This window comes from Lolium perenne, chromosome 4 (assembly GCF_019359855.2).
Source record: "Lolium perenne isolate Kyuss_39 chromosome 4, Kyuss_2.0, whole genome shotgun sequence".
Classification (NCBI taxonomy): domain Eukaryota; kingdom Viridiplantae; phylum Streptophyta; class Magnoliopsida; order Poales; family Poaceae; genus Lolium; species Lolium perenne.
In genome coordinates, this window is record NC_067247.2 from 309,775,864 (window position 1) to 309,796,135 (window position 20,272).

Consider the following 20,272-nt stretch of genomic DNA (forward strand, 5'->3'; position numbering starts at 1 on the left):
CTATGTGCACCAACAACTTATTCTAAGCAATGGTTCACCTATGTGCACCAACAACTTATGCTAAGCAATACAAGCAAGTATGTGATAGCAAGATATATATAACTTCAAGCACGATGGCTATCACAAGGTAAAGTGCATAAGTAAAGAGCTCGGGTATAGAGATAACCGAGGCACGCGGGAGACGATGATTTATCCCGGAGTTCACAGTCTTGCGAGTGCTAATCTCCGGTGGAGAGGTGCGGTTGCTTAGTGCTCCCGAACGCCACAAGAGGCTCACCTTGAGGTGTGGTTGCTCGATGCACACCAACGCCACAAAGGCCTCACCCCAAGATGCGGTACTCACACCACACACCGAACGCCACGAAGGCGCCTCACCTAAATCTCCGGTGACCCTCGCCACAAAGGCCTAGGTCACGGTTCCACTAAGGGATTTCCTTCGAGGCGGAAACCGGGCCTTACACAAAGATTGGGGCACACATCCACAACTTAATTGGAGGCTCCCAACAAATCGCCACAAAGGCGTAGAATCCGTCTAGGGTTCCAAGAACCCAAGAGTAACAACCTTCTTGCTTTCACCACCACGAATCACCGTGGAGAACTCAAACCGATGCACCAAATGCAATGGTAAGAACACCACAAAGATGCTCAAGTCCTTCTCTCTCAAATTCCAACAAAGCTACAAAAGCTATTGGGGGAATAAGAGAGGAAGAACAAAGGAATTCACAAAGAACACCAAGATCAAGATCTAGAGAGTTCCACTCACAAAGAGATGGATTTGATTGGTAGAAATGTAGATCTAGATCTCCTCTCTCTTTTCCCTCAAATGGGGGCAAGAATCATGGAGGGATTGAGAGATAGTGCAAGCTTCTCTAGTTCAACAATGGAGGAGAGAGAGAGTGAGAGAAGCAACAGCCCAAGGAGGAAGAAGGGGGGTATTTATAACCCCCAAGAAAATCGAGCCGTTGGGCAAAACCAGGCCGGATAATCCGGCCTAAGTAAGGGCCGGATAATCCGCCCCCGGATAATCCGGCCTCACAGGACAAAACCTGGTCAAAATCCGGGCAAATGTCCGGCCCCTATACTGAGCAGCAATTCCTGAGGTCCTTAGCCGATTTCGAGGGCCCCGGATATTTCCGAAATATCCGGCCTAAGCAAACTGCAGAAACACCAAAACTAAAACGGGCATAACTTTTGCATCCGGACTCCGATTTCGATGATCTTGGGCTCGTTGAAATCACAACAACGAGCTCTACAACAATATGCATAGAAACATCATAGTCCAGCAAAGGAGGATAGAAACAAATGATGAAAGGTTTGACCTATCTCAAAAAGACATACCGGTAAAACCTCCAATCTTGAAAATGCAACAAGTTGCCCATGGAAAAACCATTCTCAATGAACTAGAGCTTGTCATGAGAATAAGCACAAGCTCTAAAACATCACATGGATAATATCCAAATAAAACCAAGTAAGATGATGAACCAAACTCGAAAACGCAACAAGTGATCTATGCGAAATCCGTTTTCGATGAACTAGAGCTTGTCATGAGAATAAGCACAAGCTTTAAAACATCACATGGATAAGGTCCAAATAACAACCAAGAAAGATGATGCAAGGATGCAAAGGTTTGAGCTCTCTCCGAACGATACGATCGAGTTACTCACTCGAGAGCCCTCTTGATAGTACGGCAACTAAACTATAAACCGGTCTCCAACCACACTATGAGACCGGTGAGAAAGAAACCCTATCAAGAGCAAACCTTATACTTGCGCATTCCACTTGAGCTCGATGATGACGATCTTGACCTCAACAAGATGGAACACCTTTCTTGATTGTGCTTGCTTGACGAAGTCTTGCGGATTGCTCCCCCATAATCCACCATGGGAGAGCTTCTTCTTCGGTGCAACTTCACATATCCATGAACACCATATGGATGGAAAGCTTCAAGCATATGAGCTTCTTCTAGATGGCACATCTTGAACTTGCACTTCATTTCTTCATTCTTCATCATATTGATGTCTTGAAGTAACTTGAGGGCTCACTTCATCTTCATCTTCAAGACATACTTGACACTTGATATCCTTCATCAATTTCTTCTTATTGCAACCTTGAAGCCAACAAATGGTTCAAGAATTGCCTATGGACAACTCCTACAAATATAACTCAATGCAAACATTAGTCCATAGGGATTGTCATTAATTACCAAAACCACACATGGGGGCTCCATGCACTTTCAATCTCCCCCATTTTGGTAATTGATGACAATCTCTTTGAGAGGGTTTATATAAGGAATTTAAGTAACAAATAAGTTGAATATATAGAGCAAACTCCCCCATAATATATGCATGTGTGAATGATCTTGACTTTCATTGCATATATTGGCATTCAAAGCCTAGTGGAGTTTCCTCTAAATATTCAACTATGCAAAGCAACAAGATGCAATGCAATAAAGGCACATGCTTAAGCACAAAGCAAAGACATAACCAAATTCCCTTAAACCCTCCAAACTTCTCCCCCATTGGCACCAATTGCCGAAATGGGTGAAAAATTTAGAAGGCCAACATAGTGAGAGTTCCTCCATAGCGTGTGCATTTCTCATAATTTGAGTGGAATCAAATGCACATATCCAATGACGAATATTCGTAAGGAATCACACTATAGATAGGATCAAAGATTGCAAAAAGATAACAAAGTCAAGAAGCTTCAACAAATGAAGCAAGCAACCAAATGAACCACAAGGAAGATACCAAAAGAAAGATAGATATTATGATAAGATCAAGAAGATTGCTCTAAATAATATGAGGAAGCTCCCCAAGGTTTGTGCACAAAACTAGACAATTTGCATTGGAGTATAAAGTGCACAAACATGGAATCATCACTCCCATGATATCATTCAAAAACAAAAGATACCAAGTGGATCAAACTCTAATGATCACCACAAGATAGTGTTCTAAATCAAATGAGGAAGCTCCCCAAGGTACATGCATAAAATAAAATGTTGCATTTGAATACAATATGCATAACATGGAATCCTCACTCCCTCATTACCATTTAAAACACAAACATTTGCAATAGATCATAGATAGAAAATTAAGCTTACCACTTGCAACAAACAAATGGTTGAGCAACAAGTAAGAGGCACCATAATAAAAGGCTCAACCAAGAGGATATGTGAAAGGCATGATAAAGCATATTATAAGACTATTACAAGGATGAGCAAAAAGCATCATCATAGTCTTCAATGAATTATATTGCTTAGCATGACCAATCAACACGCAACAAATAAATAAGATATCGAATGGAGATGTATCATCTCTTATGTGTATAAGTTTCTCTAAGTGAGCAATATCACAAAGATATTTATCCATAAAGAAACATGCACACACAAAATAGATACACAAGAAATATAGCATGATATCCAAGACAAAGTCATGCAATATACCAATAAGAATTTTTGCTTAGATGCAACCACATGGTTGGATGCTAGAAAAATATGCATGAGAAGATACTTGTTACCGAGATAGCATTGGTGAGGATGTAGTAGATATGTGTTCGTTGACCATCCTAGCTTGCCTCAAGTTACCATTGAGTCACCACTTCTCCCCAAGAGTGAGACAAGCATCCAATGCATATCCATTGTACCTAACACAAAGGTAAGTACAAAAAGGTCCCCAAACTAATTGGGTTCAAAGTAGTTAGACACACTACAACATATAGGACAAACTCCACAATTCTATGTGCATATAGATATGAAATTGAATTTCATGCACATCTTAGCCAAATTAGGATTTGATGGAGTTTACCCTATATATTGGATCAAAGAAAGTGACACATGTCATAAGATATACATATATTAAATATGCATGCACAATACTTTCAAGAACCAAAGGAAGATACAATTTGGAAAAAAAATACCAAATAAACCAAGAGACAATGGTTGTCCAAATTATATCAAAGAATCAAATCAACACAAGATTGACTTCAAGGACTTATCTCATTATAAGAAGCTAATTAAACCTAAACACAAAGGAATGAGATAACCAACTCCCAAGAGAGCAAGGTTCCAACAAATAAACCAAACCCTCGACACTTTTTATGATGGCACAACATACCAAAAAGAAAATTTTATGTCTCCCAAAACCAAATTTTTGATAATGATCAAGAGATGTTAAGCATTCTAATAAATATAGAAGAGCTCCCCCAATATTTGTGCATTATCTAGGATTTTTCATATGAATACAAAATGCACAAAACTAGGATCATCACGCTACCTATATCTAGTAAAATGCTAAGAAAGTTTGAATAGACAAATTAGATCTATAAGATGCAAGGAAGACACATGGGAGTAAAAGCACAACACATTCATGGCAATAAATAAGACAATTTAAACACAAGAGCCAATGTAAATATGATCAATAAATTTCTACCTCATAATAGATTGCCAATTGTCCTAGGACACAAGGTATTAGGAAATATTTCCCGGTGGTAGTTTGTAAGTATATGTAAGATCATATCTACACCAAATAAAGCATATGGTAAAAGATAAGAGTTAACCATCATGCAAAGAGAGTTTCTTGATAGCTTCAATTAGTCATACCATCATGCAAAGCAATTAATAGTATTCATACCAACATGCAAAGCAATTAATAGTATTCATACCAACATGCAAAGCAATTAATAGTATTCATACCAACATGCAAAGCAATTAATAGTATTCATACCAACATGCAAAGCAATTAATAGTATGACTTGAAGCATATGGTTTTCCAAAAATGTATTGAGAGACACATTGTGAAAAACCATGCTAAGGACCACTTTCACAAATAAGATCCACAAAGATATTAGCAATGAAGCCATTTAAGCAAATTGGAACTTGTTTGAGAAAACATGTCACATATGAGAGATAATTTACAATATCAATTCTATGTGACACAACCTCAAATGTTCACATTTCCTAGGCTTGTAATATGCACAAAGCTTATTACTCCCCCATAATGTGATAAGGAATTTATTTTCACAAGAGGCAAATAAGATCCAACTAGAGATATTAATGAACATTAGAATTTGAATTTCTCATGAAGATGACATACCACATAGAGACTAGATAATCTTGCAATATCAATTCTAAGTGATATTCCTCATGTACACACATTGTTAGGATTGTGAAATTCCTAAAGGCATATCACTCCCCCAAAATGTTATAGTCCATTAATCTCTCATAAGAGCCATATAAGATACAACAAGATGCAAAGCGGCTCCAACACAAGCACAAATACATGGTGTTCAACCTAACATACATAGACTTGATTTCTCAAGAAAAACAAGTAGGATGCACAACATATACAAACACATGTTAGGAACAAAAACTAACACATGCAAAGGGGCGAGTAACTTTCAATATAAATGAGTTGAGCACATGTTACCGCAAGAAGAAACATTGGGTATATGATAGAAGTAAGATAACCAAAAGACTTGGCTTGAGATAATATAAATGATGAAGATCCCTTAATTCTTCATGATGTAGCCAAGTCTCCAATGCCCTCCAACAAGCACCTATTGATCAAATTTTGGATTGTTGGTCCCCAACTAAGTTGGGTCCTAAGAGGTTAGTCACAATAGGCTTGGCAACCCAAATGGTTCTTTTCTTGACACCACTTTGAGCACCAACATATTTGGCAAACACATTGCCACCCTCATCCTTACGAAGAGAATAAACATCATCAATGGTGATAGAGTTGGATGAGGTACCAATAGTGCACAAGGAGGAGATGTGGCCCTTCTCACGGCATATGTAGCAAGTTCTTTTCTTCTCCTTCTTCTCACTAGATTTCTCCACAATGGGAGCATTGGCTTGTATCTTCTTGAGAAGTGGCATTTCTTCAACTTGAGGTTGAATATGAGTTTGAGCTTGAGGCCGCTTCCCTTTTTTGCTTCTTCTTCAAAGGACAAGATCTAACATGATGCCCTTCAATTTTGCACTTGAAGCAAACAATCTTCGCCGGGTCTTTGACTTGTAATTGGCCCTTCTTAATCTTGTTGCTCTTGGACTTGTTCTTGTTGTTGGAGTTGAATCCAAGTCCACTCTTGTCATTGGGGGATTGTTGCACACTCAACATCTTGTCAATTTTGCATTTCCCTTCATGACTCTTTACCAAGTCGTTCTTCAAAGAAGTGACTTGGGCCTTGAGCTCTTTGATTTCCTCTACATGGTTAGTAACAACACAAGTACTAGAGGATTTAGAACCTTCATTGTTAGAGCAACAAGGCAAGGAAGATAATTCATCACAAGATTTAGCAATACTATGAGTGGATGAATTACAAGGACTAGCACATGGCAATATAGCATTTTGAGTAGTAGTGCTAGTATCCACATGAGGCTCACAAGGTGTTGCCTTAGATATGATAGCCTCATGAGCTAACTTAAGCCTATCATGAGAGGCTAGAAGATCCTCATGGGAGCTAGAAAGCTTTCCATGATTTTCTTCCAATTTCCCATAATTGCAAGTTAGCAAATCAAGTTGAGCCCTTAGCTCAATATTCTCCTTCAAGATAGATGCTTCACAAGAAGTAGAGTTAGTAGCACAAGCATCATCACAAGACATATCAAGAAGAGGGGGTAACATAGCATGCTCTTTTAAATATGAAGCTTGTAGTTGCTCATATGACTTGGTGAGGATAGAGTGTTCGCTCTCCAAGGCCTTGTGGGCCTTGTCTAGATCATCTAGATCCTTAACAAGTTTATCATGACCAACACCAACTTTGAACTTTTCATTTTTAAGCAATTTTAATTTAGCTTTAGCATGGTCTCTTTCTTTAGTGAGTTTAGCAAATATTTCATTTTGAGACACCTCAAGGGTTTGAAGTTGCTCCTCAAGAGAGGCTACGGTCTCTTGTTCTTCTTCAAGATCATTCTTTAATGATGCTACATCATCGGCATACTCTCGTTCAAGAGCACCCTTTTTATCAATGGTGTTCTCATGCATCCAAATAAGTTTTTGGCTCTCAATAGCGGTAGTCAAGATTTCAAAGAAGTGAGAGCTAGCAATTTTATCTTTGTAAAGAACCTTGAATACACTCTCACCTTTATCGCGTAGAGAGACAACCCAATCCTCTTCTTCATATTCATCCTCATTCTTATCACCATGAGACATATTAGGTTCCATGGTAGGAGGTACCGTGGAACCCTTGGCCATAAGGCATATATGAGGACCGTGAGATAAAGATGAGGAGTTACTTGAGGCTCCTTTCAAGATCTTCTCTTGACCAATAGAATCTTTGGTTTCCTCTACATTGTTAGACACACAACAACTAGAGGAAATAGAATCATTTTTATCATGGCCACAAGACAATGCAAGCATATCATCATTAGATTTTTTCAAGCAACTTACACATGATATGCAAGGACTATCAACACAAGCATGTAAATCATTTCTAGTGCTAGATGTGTTTAAGTCCAAAGATGAAGCATTGCAATGAGATAGAGATGAAGAATCATCAATAGTAAGCTCAATATCAATATTGCAATTTTCATCACCACTCACCATATCATTACCTTGTGTCTTACCACACTTTGGTGAAGTGGATGAAGATGAGAACTCATCACGGCCGGAAGTGGAAGCAAAACAATCATCCTCAATGATAGTGGACACATCATATTTATCTTGAAGCTTTGTCCATAATTCATGAGCGCTCCCAAAAGGCATGATTGAAGAAGTAACTACATTGCTCACAACAATGGAAAACACATGAGAAGCAAGAGCATCGAGACAAGAGTTTTTCTCCTCCTCAAGAGATAAATTTTGAGGATCCTTAGGAGAAGAAAAACCCATGTCAAGAAATCGCTCCATGTCCGGGGACATACGCCGCAAAATATTAAGCACATAAATTTTCCATAGATCATACTTTGTGCCATCAAATATAAACAAGTTATTGTGCGCTAATCCCCTAACCGACATCCTTACTCTCAAGGCGGTGAAACCTAAGAATGAGAGACCTTGCTCTGATACCAATTGAAAGGACACGGATGTCGCCTAGAGGGGGGGGGGGGTGAATAGGCGATTTAAAACTTTTACGAGATGGGCTTAACAAATGGGGAATAAAACTAGCGTTTACTTTGTCAAGCCCAAAGCCTATATACTATTGTTCACCTATGTGCACCAACAACTTATTCTAAGCAATGGTTCACCTATGTGCACCAACAACTTATGCTAAGCAATACAAGCAAGTATGTGATAGCAAGATATATATAACTTCAAGCACGATGGCTATCACAAGGTAAAGTGCATAAGTAAAGAGCTCGGGTATAGAGATAATCGAGGCACGCGGGAGACGATGATTTATCCCGGAGTTCACACTCTTGCGAGTGCTAATCTCCGGTGGAGAGGTGCGGTTGCTTAGTGCTCCCGAACGCCACAAGAGGCTCACCTTGAGGTGTGGTTGCTCGATGCACACCAACGCCACAAAGGCCTCACCCCAAGATGCGGTACTCACACCACACACCGAACGCCACGAAGGCGCCTCACCTAAATCTCCGGTGACCCTCGCCACAAAGGCCTAGGTCACGGTTCCACTAAGGGATTTCCTTCGAGGCGGAAACCGGGCCTTACACAAAGATTGGGGCACACATCCACAACTTAATTGGAGGCTCCCAACAAATCGCCACAAAGGCGTAGAATCCGTCTAGGGTTCCAAGAACCCAAGAGTAACAACCTTCTTGCTTTCACCACCACGAATCACCGTGGAGAACTCAAACCGATGCACCAAATGCAATGGTAAGAACACCACAAAGATGCTCAAGTCCTTCTCTCTCAAATTCCAACAAAGCTACAAAAGCTATTGGGGGAATAAGAGAGGAAGAACAAAGGAATTCACAAAGAACACCAAGATCAAGATCTAGAGAGTTCCACTCACAAAGAGATGGATTTGATTGGTAGAAATGTAGATCTAGATCTCCTCTCTCTTTTCCCTCAAATGGGGGCAAGAATCATGGAGGGATTGAGAGATAGTGCAAGCTTCTCTAGTTCAACAATGGAGGAGAGAGAGTGAGAGAAGCAACAGCCCAAGGAGGAAGAAGGGGGGTATTTATACCCCCCAAGAAAATCGAGCCGTTGGGCAAAACCAGGGCCGGATAATCCGGCCTAAGTAAGGGCCGGATAATCCGCCCCCCCGGATAATCTGGCCTCTGGGACAAAACCTGGTCAAAATCCGGGCAAATGTCCGGCCCCTATACTGAGCAGCAATTCCTGAGGTCCTTAGCCGATTTCGAGGGGGCCGGATATTTCTGAAATATCCGGGCCGGATAATCCGGCCCGGATATTTCCGAAATATCCGGCCTAAGCAAACTGCAGAAACACCAAAACTAAAACGGGCATAACTTTTGCATCCGGACTCCGATTTCGATGATCTTGGGCTCGTTGAAATCACAACAACGAGCTCTACAACAATATGCATAGAAACATCATAGTCCAGCAAAGGAGGATAGAAACAAATGATGAAAGGTTTGACCTATCTCAAAAAGACATACCGGTAAAACCTCCAATCTTGAAAATGCAACAAGTTGCCCATGGAAAAACCATTCTCAATGAACTAGAGCTTGTCATGAGAATAAGCACAAGCTCTAAAACATCACATGGATAATATCCAAATAAAACCAAGTAAGATGATGAACCAAACTCGAAAACGCAACAAGTGATCTATGCGAAATCCGTTTTCGATGAACTAGAGCTTGTCATGAGAATAAGCACAAGCTTTAAAACATCACATGGATAAGGTCCAAATAACAACCAAGAAAGATGATGCAAGGATGCAAAGGTTTGAGCTCTCTCCGAACGATACGATCGAGTTACTCACTCGAGAGCCCTCTTGATAGTACGGCAACTAAACTATAAACCGGTCTCCAACCACACTATGAGACCGGTGAGAAAGAAACCCTATCAAGAGCAAACCTTATACTTGCGCATTCCACTTGAGCTCGATGATGACGATCTTGACCTCAACAAGATGGAACACCTTTCTTGATTGTGCTTGCTTGACGAAGTCTTGCGGATTGCTCCCCCATAATCCACCATGGGAGAGCTTCTTCTTCGGCGCAACTTCACATATCCATGAACACCATATGGATGGCAAGCTTCAAGCATATGAGCTTCTTCTAGATGGCACATCTTGAACTTGCACTTCATTTCTTCATTCTTCATCATATTGATGTCTTGAAGTAACTTGAGGGCTCACTTCATCTTCATCTTCAAGACATACTTGACACTTGATATCCTTCATCAATTTCTTCTTATTGCAACCTTGAAGCCAACAAATGGTTCAAGAATTGCCTATGGACAACTCCTACAAATATAACTCAATGCAAACATTAGTCCATAGGGATTGTCATTAATTACCAAAACCACACATGGGGGCTCCATGCACTTTCACCCCCTTCCATGTGGGGGGGGTGGCCGGCCCCCATAGGGGGAGTCCACTTGGGACTCCTCCCCCACTAGGGTTGGCCGGCCATGGAGGTGGAGTCCCTCCGGGACTCCACCTTCCTTGGTGGTTTCTTCCGGACTTTTCTAGAACCTTCTAGAACCTTCCATAGAACCTTCCGTATCATTTTAATTCACATAAAATGATATCCTATATATGAATCTTATTCTCCGGACCATTCCGGAACTCCTCGTGATGTCCGGGATCTCATCCGGGACTCTGAACAAATATTCGAACTCCATTCCATATTCAAGTTCTACCATTTCAACATCCAACTTTAAGTGTGTCACCCTACGGTTCGCGAACTATGCGGACATGGTTGAGTACTCACTCCGACCAATAACCAATAGCGGGATCTGGAGTTCCATAATGGCTCCCACATATTCAACGATGACTTTAGTAATCGAATGAACCATTCACATACAATACCAATTCCCTTTGTCACGCGATATTTTACTTGTCCGAGGTTTGATCTTCGGTATCACTCTATACCTTGTTCAACCTCGTCTCCTGACAAGTACTCTTTACTCGTACCGTGGTATGTGGTCTCTTATGAACTTATTCATATGCTTGCAAGACATTAGACGACATTCCACCGAGAGGGCCCAGAGTATATCTATCCGTCATCGGGATGGACAAATCCCACTGTTGATCCATATGCCTCAACTCATACTTTCCGGATACTTAATCCCACCTTTATAACCACCCATTTACGCAGTGGCGTTTGGTGTAATCAAAGTACCTTTCCGGTATAAGTGATTTACATGATCTCATGGTCATAAGGACTAGGTAACTATGTATCGAAAGCTTATAGCAAATAACTTAATGACGAGATCTTATGCTACGCTTAATTGGGTGTGTCCATTACATCATTCATATAATGATATAACCTTGTTATTAATAACATCCAATGTTCATGATTATGAAACTAATCATCCATTAATCAACAAGCTAGTTTAAGAGGCATACTAGGGACTTCTTGTTGTCTACATATCACACATGTACTAATGTTTCGGTTAATACAATTATAGCATGGTATATAAAAATTTATCATAAACATAAAGATATATAATAACCACTTTTATTATTGCCTCTTGGGCATATCTCCAACAGTCTCCCACTTGCACTAGAGTCAATAATCTAGATTACATTGTAAGGTACCTAACACCCATGGCATTCTGGTGTTGGTCATGCTTTGCCCTAGGGAGAGCTTTAGTCAACGGATCTGCTACATTCAGATCAGTGTGTACTTTGCAAATCTTTACTTCTCCATCTTCGATGTACTCGCGAATCGAATGATAACGCAGCTTGATATGCTTCAGCCTCTTGTGTGACCTTGGTTCTTGTGCATTGGCGATAGCACCCATGTTGTCACAATAGATGACTAGTGGGTCCAATGCACTAGGAACCACACCGAGCTCTACAATGAACCTCTTCATCCATACCGCTTCTGACGAAGCCTCTGAAGCCGCTATATACTCCGATTCTGTTGAGGATTTCGCCACCGTGCACTGCTTCGAGCTTGCCCAGCTTACTGCAGCACCATTCAATATAAACACGTACCCAGATTGTGACTTAGAGTCATCAGGATCAGTGTTCCAACTTGCATCGGTGTAACTTGTTACAACGAGCTCTTGGTCACCTCCATACCAAAGAAACATATCCTTAGTTCTTTTCAAGTACTTCAGGATATTCTTGACCGCTGTCCAGTGTTCCATTCCTGGATCACTTTGATATCTGCTAGTCAAACTAACAGCATGTGCTATATCCGGTCTTGTAGATAGCATGGCATACATGATAGAGCCTACAGCCGAGGCATAGGGGATCTGACTCATCCTTTCTCTTTCTTCTGCCGTAGCTGGACCTTGAGTCTTACTCAAGACCTTGCCTGGTAACATAGGTAAGAATCCTTTCTTACTTTCGTCCATTCTAAACTTCTTTAGAATCTTGTCCAGGTATGTACTCTGTGATAGCCCTATTAGACGTCTTGATCTATCTCTATAAATCTTGATGCCTAATATATATGATGCTTCACCAAGGTCTTTCATTGAAAAACTATTATTCAAATAACCCTTTACACTGCTTAATAGTTCTATATCATTCCCAATCAATAATATGTCATCTACATATAATATCAGGAATGCTACAGAGCTCCCACTCACTTTCTTGTAAATACAGGCCTCTCCATGACACTGTATAAACCCGAAGTCTTTGATCACCTTATCAAAGTGTCGGTTCCAACTTCTCGATGCTTGCTTCAGTCCATAGATTGAACGCTGAAGTTTGCATACTTTGTCAGCATTTTTAGGATCGACAAAACCTTTGGGTTGTACCATATACAACTCTTCCTCAATGTCTCCATTAAGGAACGCCGTTTTGACATCCATCTGCCAAATCTCATAATCGAAAAATGCAGCTATTGCTAACAAAATCCTCACAGATTTTAGCTTCGCTACAGGTGAGAAAGTCTCATCGTAGTCAACACCTTGAATTTGTCGGAAACCCTTTGCGACAAGTCGAGCTTTATAGACAGTAATATTACCATCAGCATCTGTTTTTCTCTTGTAGATCCATTTATTCTCGACAGCCTTGCGGCTATCAGGTAAGTCTACCAAAGTCCATACTTTGTTATCATACATGGATCCCATTTCGGATTTCATGGCTTCTTGCCATTTGTTGGAATCTGGGCTCATCATCGCTTCTTCATACGTCGCAGGGTCTTCATCATTGTTATCCACAATCATGACATTTAGACAAGGATCATACCAATCTGGAGTGGCACGTTCCCTTGTCGATCTGCGAGGTTCAGTAGCTATCTCATTTGAAGTTTCATGATCATTATCATTAGCTTCCTCTGTTGCCGGTGCAGGCGGCACAGGAACATCTTCCGGTACTGCGCTACTCTGATCAACGAGCAGAGATTCTTCAATCTCATCGAGTTCTACTTTTCTTCCAGTCACTTCTTTAGTGAGAAATTCTTTCTCAAGAAAGGTTCCGTTCTTAGCAACAAAGATCTTGCCTTCGGATCTGTGATAGAAAGTGTACCCTATAGTTTCCTTAGGGTATCCTATGAAGACGCATTTCTCCGCTTTGGGTTCTAGCTTGTCCGGTTGTAACTTTTTTACATAGGCTTCGCAACCCCAAACTTTCAGGAACGACAGCTTAGGTTTCTTATTAAACCATAATTCATACAGTGTCGTTTCAACGGATTTTGATGGTGCTCTATTTAAAGTGAATGCGGCTGTCTCTAATGCATAACTCCAAAATGATAACGGCAAATCAGTAAGAGACATTATAGAACGAACCATATCTAAGAGAGTTCGATTACGACGTTCGGACACACCGTTCCGTTGTGGTGTTCCCGGCGGTGTCAATTGTGAAAGTATTCCGCATTTCTTTAAATGCATGCCAAACTCATAACTCAGACATTCACCTCCACGATCAGATCGTAGAAATTTAATTTTCTTGTTACGTTGATTTTCTACTTCACTTTGGAATTCCTTAAACTTCTCAAAAGTTTCGGATTTATGTTTCATGAAATAGATATACCCATATCTACTCAGATCATCTGTGAAGGTTAGAACATAACGATAACCACCGCGCGATGCTACACTCATTGGTCCGCACACATCGGTATGTATGATTTCCAATAAGTCAGTAGCTCGCTCCATAATACCAGAGAATGGAGTCTTAGTCATTTTTCCCATTAGACATGCTTCGCATCTATCAAGTGACTCAAAGTCAAGTGATTCAAGTAATCCATCGGTATGGAGTTTCTTCATGCGTTTCACTCCAATATGACCAAGACGACAGTGCCACATATAAGTAGAATTATCATTCAATTTAATTCGCTTAGCATCAATGTTATGTATATGTGTATCACTACTATCGAGATCTAACAGAAATAAGCCATTCTTTTCAGGTGCTTGACCATAAAAGATATTATTCGTAAAAATAGAACAACCATTATTCTCAGACTTGAATGAATAACCGTCTTGCATTAAACAAGATCCAGATATAATGTTCATGCTCAACGCGGGTACAAAATAACAATTATTGAGGCTTAAAACTAATCCCGAAGGTAGATGTAGAGGAAGTGTGCCGACAGCGATCACATCGACTTTGGATCCATTTCCAACGCGCATGGTCACTTCATCTTTTAGTAGTCTTCGTTTATTCTTTAGTCCCTGTTTCGAGTTACAAATATGAGCAACCGAACCAGTATCAAATACCCAGGTACTAGTACGAGAACCAGTAAGATAAACATCTATAACATGTATATCAGATATATCTTCTTTCTTCTTCTTGACAAGGCCGCTCCTCAGATCCGCCAAATACTTGGAGCAATTACGCTTCCAGTGTCCCTTCTCCTTGCAGTAATAGCACTCAGCATCAGGCTTAGGGCCAGTCTTAGGTTTCACAGGAGGTGTGGCAGCTTTCTTGCCACCCTTCTTGAATTTTCCCTTAGACTTGCCCTATTTCTTGAAACTGGTGGTCTTGTTGACCATCAACACTTGGTGCTCTTTCTTGATCTCAATCTCAGCAGATTTCAGCATGGAGAAGAGTTCAGGTAACTCTTTGTTCATGTTCTGCATATTGTAGTTCATCACAAAGTTCTTGTAACTAGGTGGCAGTGATTGAAGGACACGATTAATCCCCAGTCTATTAGGAATCACTATTCCCAAGTCACTGAGTTTCTTCGCATGCCCGGTCATGGCGAGCATGTGCTCACTAACGGAGCTGCCTTCTTCCATCATGCAGCTGAAGAAGTGTTTCGATGCTTCATAGCATTCCACGGCCGCATGAGTCTCAAATATAGTCTTCAACTCATTGATTAACTCATGTGGATCGTGGTGCTCAAAACGTTTTTGAAGATTGGCTTCCAGACTGCATAAGATGGCACACTGAACTTGAGAGTACCGAGTTTTCCGAGTCTCGTAAACAGCTTTTACTTCATCGGTTTCAGTTTCTGCGGGAGGGTCACCTAGCGGTGCATCAAGCACATATTGCAGATTTCCGCCATTGAGGAAGATCCTCACATGACGGAACCAGTCGGTGAAGTTGCTACCGTTGCTCTTAAGCTTTTCTTTCTCTAGGAACAGGTTAAAATTGATTGAGGACGCCATATCTACAACATATTTGCAATAGTTTAGACTAATGTTTATGACAAATTGAGTTCAAATTTTAATTCAATATAATTAAAAACTAGGTGAACTCCCACTCAAAACAATATCCCTCGCATTGTCTTAGTGATCACATGAACCTAATCCACCACACCAAGTCCGATCATCACGAGACAAGATGTAACTTCAATGGCGAACACTCAAAGTGTTCATCATATCAATCATATGATTCATGCTCTACCTTTCGGTATCACGTGTTCCGAGACCATGTCTGTACATGCTAGGCTCGTCAAGGCTACCTTAGTATCCGCATGTGCAAAACTGGCTTGCACCCGTTGTATGCACTTGTTGATTCTATCACACCTGATCATCACGAGATGCTTCGAAACGACAAGTCTTGGCAACGGTGCTACTAAGGATGAACACTTTATTATCTTGAGATTTTAGTGAGAGGGATCATCTTATAATGCTACCGTCGCGATCTAAGCAAAATAAGATGCATAAAAGGATTAACATCACATGCAGTTCATATGTGATATGATATGGCCCTTTTGTCTTTGCGCCTTTTGATCTTCATCTCCAAAGCATGGACATGATCTCCATCATCAACGGGCATGATCTCCATCATCGTCGGCGAAGCACCAAGGTCAATGGCGCCGTCTTCATGATTGTTCTCCATGTAGCAACTATTACAACTACTTTGAAATACTACTCAACATGAAATTTAAAGACAACCATAAGGCTCCTGCCGGTTGCCACAATACAATAATGATCATCTCATACATAGTCATCATCACATTATGGCCATATCACATCACCAAACCCTGCAAAAACAAGTTAGACGTTCTCTAATTTGGTTTGCATATTTTACGTGGTTTAGGGTTTTCGAGTAAGATCCAATCTACCTACGAACATGAACCACAACGGTGATACTAGTGTTGTCAATAGAAGAGTAAATCGAATCTTCACTATAGTAGGAGAGACAGACACCCGCAAAGCCACTTATGCAATACAAGTTGCATGTCGAGCGTGGAGCAAATCTCATGAATGCGGTCATGTAAAGTTAGCCCGAGCCGCTTCATCCCACTATGCCACAAAGATGCAAAGTACTCAAACTAAAGATAACAAAAGCATCAACGCCCACAAACCATTGTGTTCTACTCGTGCAACCATCTATGCATAGACACGGCTCTGATACCACTGCAGGATAACGTTGCATAGAAAACAAAAAATTTCCTACCGCGAACACGAAATCCAAGCCAAGATGCAATCTAGAAGACGGTAGCAACGAGGGGATTATCGAGTCTCACCCTTGAAGAGATTCCAAAGCCTACAAGATGAGGCTCTTGTTGCTGCGGTAGACGATCACTTGCCGCTTGCAAAAGCGCGTAGAAGATCTTGATCACGGTGCCACGAACGGGCAGCACCTCCGTACTCGGTCACACGTTCGGTTGTTGATGAAGACGACGTCCACCTCCCGTTCCAGCGGGCAGCGGAAGTAGTAGCTCCTCTTGAATCCGACAGCACGACGGCGTGGTGTCGGTGGCGGTGGAGAACTCCGGCGGAGCTTCGCTAAAGCACGCGGGAGCTATGGAGGAGAAGGGGGTGGCTAGGGTTTGGGAGGGGGTGGCCGGCCACTCAAGGGGGGCGGCCAGGTTGTGGTCTTGGGGTGGCCGGCCCCCTCCCCTTGGCCCCTCATTATATAGGTGGAAGCCCCAAGTGTTGGACTACAAGTCTCCGAATAAGACCCGAACCCAAAACCTTCCATGTGATAGGGAAACCTACCCAAGGTGGGAATCCCACTTGGGTGGGATTCCCCCCTTCCATGTGGGGGGGTGGCCGGCCCCCATAGGGGGAGTCCACTTGGGACTCCTCCCCCACTACGGTTGGCCGGCCATGGAGGTGGAGTCCCTCCGGGACTCCACCTTCCTTGGTGGTTTCTTCCGGACTTTTCTAGAACCTTCTAGAACCTTCCATAGAACCTTCCGCATCATTTTAATTCACATAAAATGACATCCTATATATGAATCTTATTCTCCGGACCATTCCGGAACTCCTCGTGATGTCCGGGATCTCATCCGGGACTCCGAACAAATATTTGAACTCCATTCCATATTCAAGTTCTACCATTTCAACATCCAACTTTAAGTGTGTCACCCTACGGTTCGCGAACTATGCGGACATGGTTGAGTACTCACTCCGACCAATAACCAATAGCGGGATCTGGAGATCCATAATGGCTCCCACATATTCAATGATGACTTTAGTAATCGAATGAACCATTCACATACAATACCAATTCCCTTTGTCACGCGATATTTTACTTGTCCGAGGTTTGATCTTCGGTATCACTCTATACCTTGTTCAACCTTGTCTCCTGACAAGTACTCTTTACTCGTACCATGGTATGTGGTCTCTTATGAACTTATTCATATGCTTGCAAGACATTAGATGACATTCCACCGAGAGGGCCCAGAGTATATCTATCCGTCATCGGGATGGACAAATCCCACTGTTGATCCATATGCCTCAACTCATACTTTCCGGATACTTAACCCCACCTTTATAACCACCCATTTACGCAGTGGCGTTTGGTGTAATCAAAGTACCTTTCCGGTATAAGTGATTTACATGATCTCATGGTCATAAGGACTAGGTAACTATGTATCGAAAGCTTATAGCAAATAACTTAATGACGAGATCTTATGCTACGCTTAATTGGGTGTGTCCATTACATCATTCATATAATGATATAACCTTGTTATTAATAACATCCAATGTTCATGATTATGAAACTAATCATCCATTAATCAACAAGCTAGTTTAAGAGGCATACTAGGGACTTCTTGTTGTCTACATATCACACATGTACTAATGTTTCGGTTAATACAATTATAGCATGGTATATAAACATTTATCATAAACATAAAGATATATAATAACCACTTTTATTATTGCCTCTTGGGCATATCTCCAACACTTCGTCCCCGACACTTCCTAGGTGACACCTCCCTCAGGTTCGAGCGGATCCTGCAGTCCACCTGCTAGCTCTTTGGCGCTTAAGGTTGGTGGTACGTTGATCAATGTCTTCTTGCGGTTGCAGTCGTTCTATTGGAGGTTCCGGCGTTGGCAGTGACACGGTCCGGGGGCTATGTGTCTTGCCTCCTCGCCATCCATGGCAAGAGACGATGCATGCCGAGTTTCAGTTGTGTGGTTGATGCGGGTTGTGTTGGAAACCATGTTGTTTCGTGTTTGTATCGTGACGGTGTACCGACCGTCTTGGTCTTTTCTTCTGTAAAGTGTTATACACGTGTAGACAGTTCAGAAAAAGAATATCAAAAATTATTTGCACTAATGTATACATTTGTTCAGAACCGGAATGCCTAGATGATAGTGAGGTGATCATACGCATCGCCCACTCGGGCAGAAAGGTTTGGCTAAGGTTATTAACTGGTATATGATGATGTAAAATATCATACGGAGTGTTAGTGATGTATATAGCCCTTTACTGTATATTTCCAGTGTATGAGGGGTGTTTCCTGCATATTGTACCACATGTACATGTACTGGCCTTTGGCCAACAGTGAATACTAGTTGTTCATTCACAACATGGTACCAGAGCTCATGATTTGGCTCTTTGCACGCTGCAACTCCGTGCTCGATCCGCGCCGCCGCCGATGATCTTTCCGGCAGTCGCTGCTCCACTCCCTTCTTCCTCTCCAATTCCAAGAAATTTAGCCTTTTTCTGACCTTTTTAGAGCTCCAAATCGAGCTCTCCGTCACCGGCCAGCCTCCGTTCCGGCTGCCGTCGGCCAGCCTCCGTCCCGGCCGCCGCCGGCCAGCCTCCGTCCTTGGCCGGATCTGCCAGGCCCAGCCCCGTCCCGACCGCCTCAGGCCGGCCCCGTCCCCGTCTGACCGGCACCACCCAGGTCCGGCCTCCTCCGGCCCCGTCCGGGTCCGGCCTCCTCCGGCGTTGCCTGCTCCTGGCCGACACCCCTCTGCCCTGGCGTTGCCTGCTCCTGGCATGCCCGCACGCGAGGCTGCTTCTGCTGCAGCTCGTGAGTTTGGCTAGATTCAGATTTGGTTTGAACCAAAAAAAAGGTGGAAGATGGCATCCTCTTCGTCTGGCTACGTCAGTATCCCTTGATGTCCAGTGATCTTTGATGATACCAACTATGGAGAGTTTGCTGCCTTCATGCGCATTCACATGCATGGTCTCCGGCTGTGGGGTGTTCTTACTGGCGAGTTCTCTTGTCCGCCGCATCCCACTGCTCCTGTGCCTCCTACCCCGCCGTCGGTGCCACAGGCTCTTGGTGATGATGTTACTTAGGCTGATCGGGATGCAGCCAAGTCTGCCGAGGCCGCTGCTGATGAGGCATATGAGGAGCAGGTACTTGCTTATTCAGAGGCTCTTGGCTCCTATCGTGATAGTTTGGCTGCCTTTACTCAGTGGTGTGATGAGGATGCCCGGGATGCTGCCGTTCTTTCCCAGAGTGTTCAGCCACAGTTTGCTTCTGAGTTTATGGGTCTTGCTACTGTCGTTGAGATGTGGTCTCACCTTCGTCAGCGTATGAGCCTTCCGGGGATTCTCTATAATTATCTGTGTTGCGTCAGGAGCATGATCTTTAGCAGGGTGACTCCACTGTCGATGAGTTCTACACCCAGAGTGCGGCGAT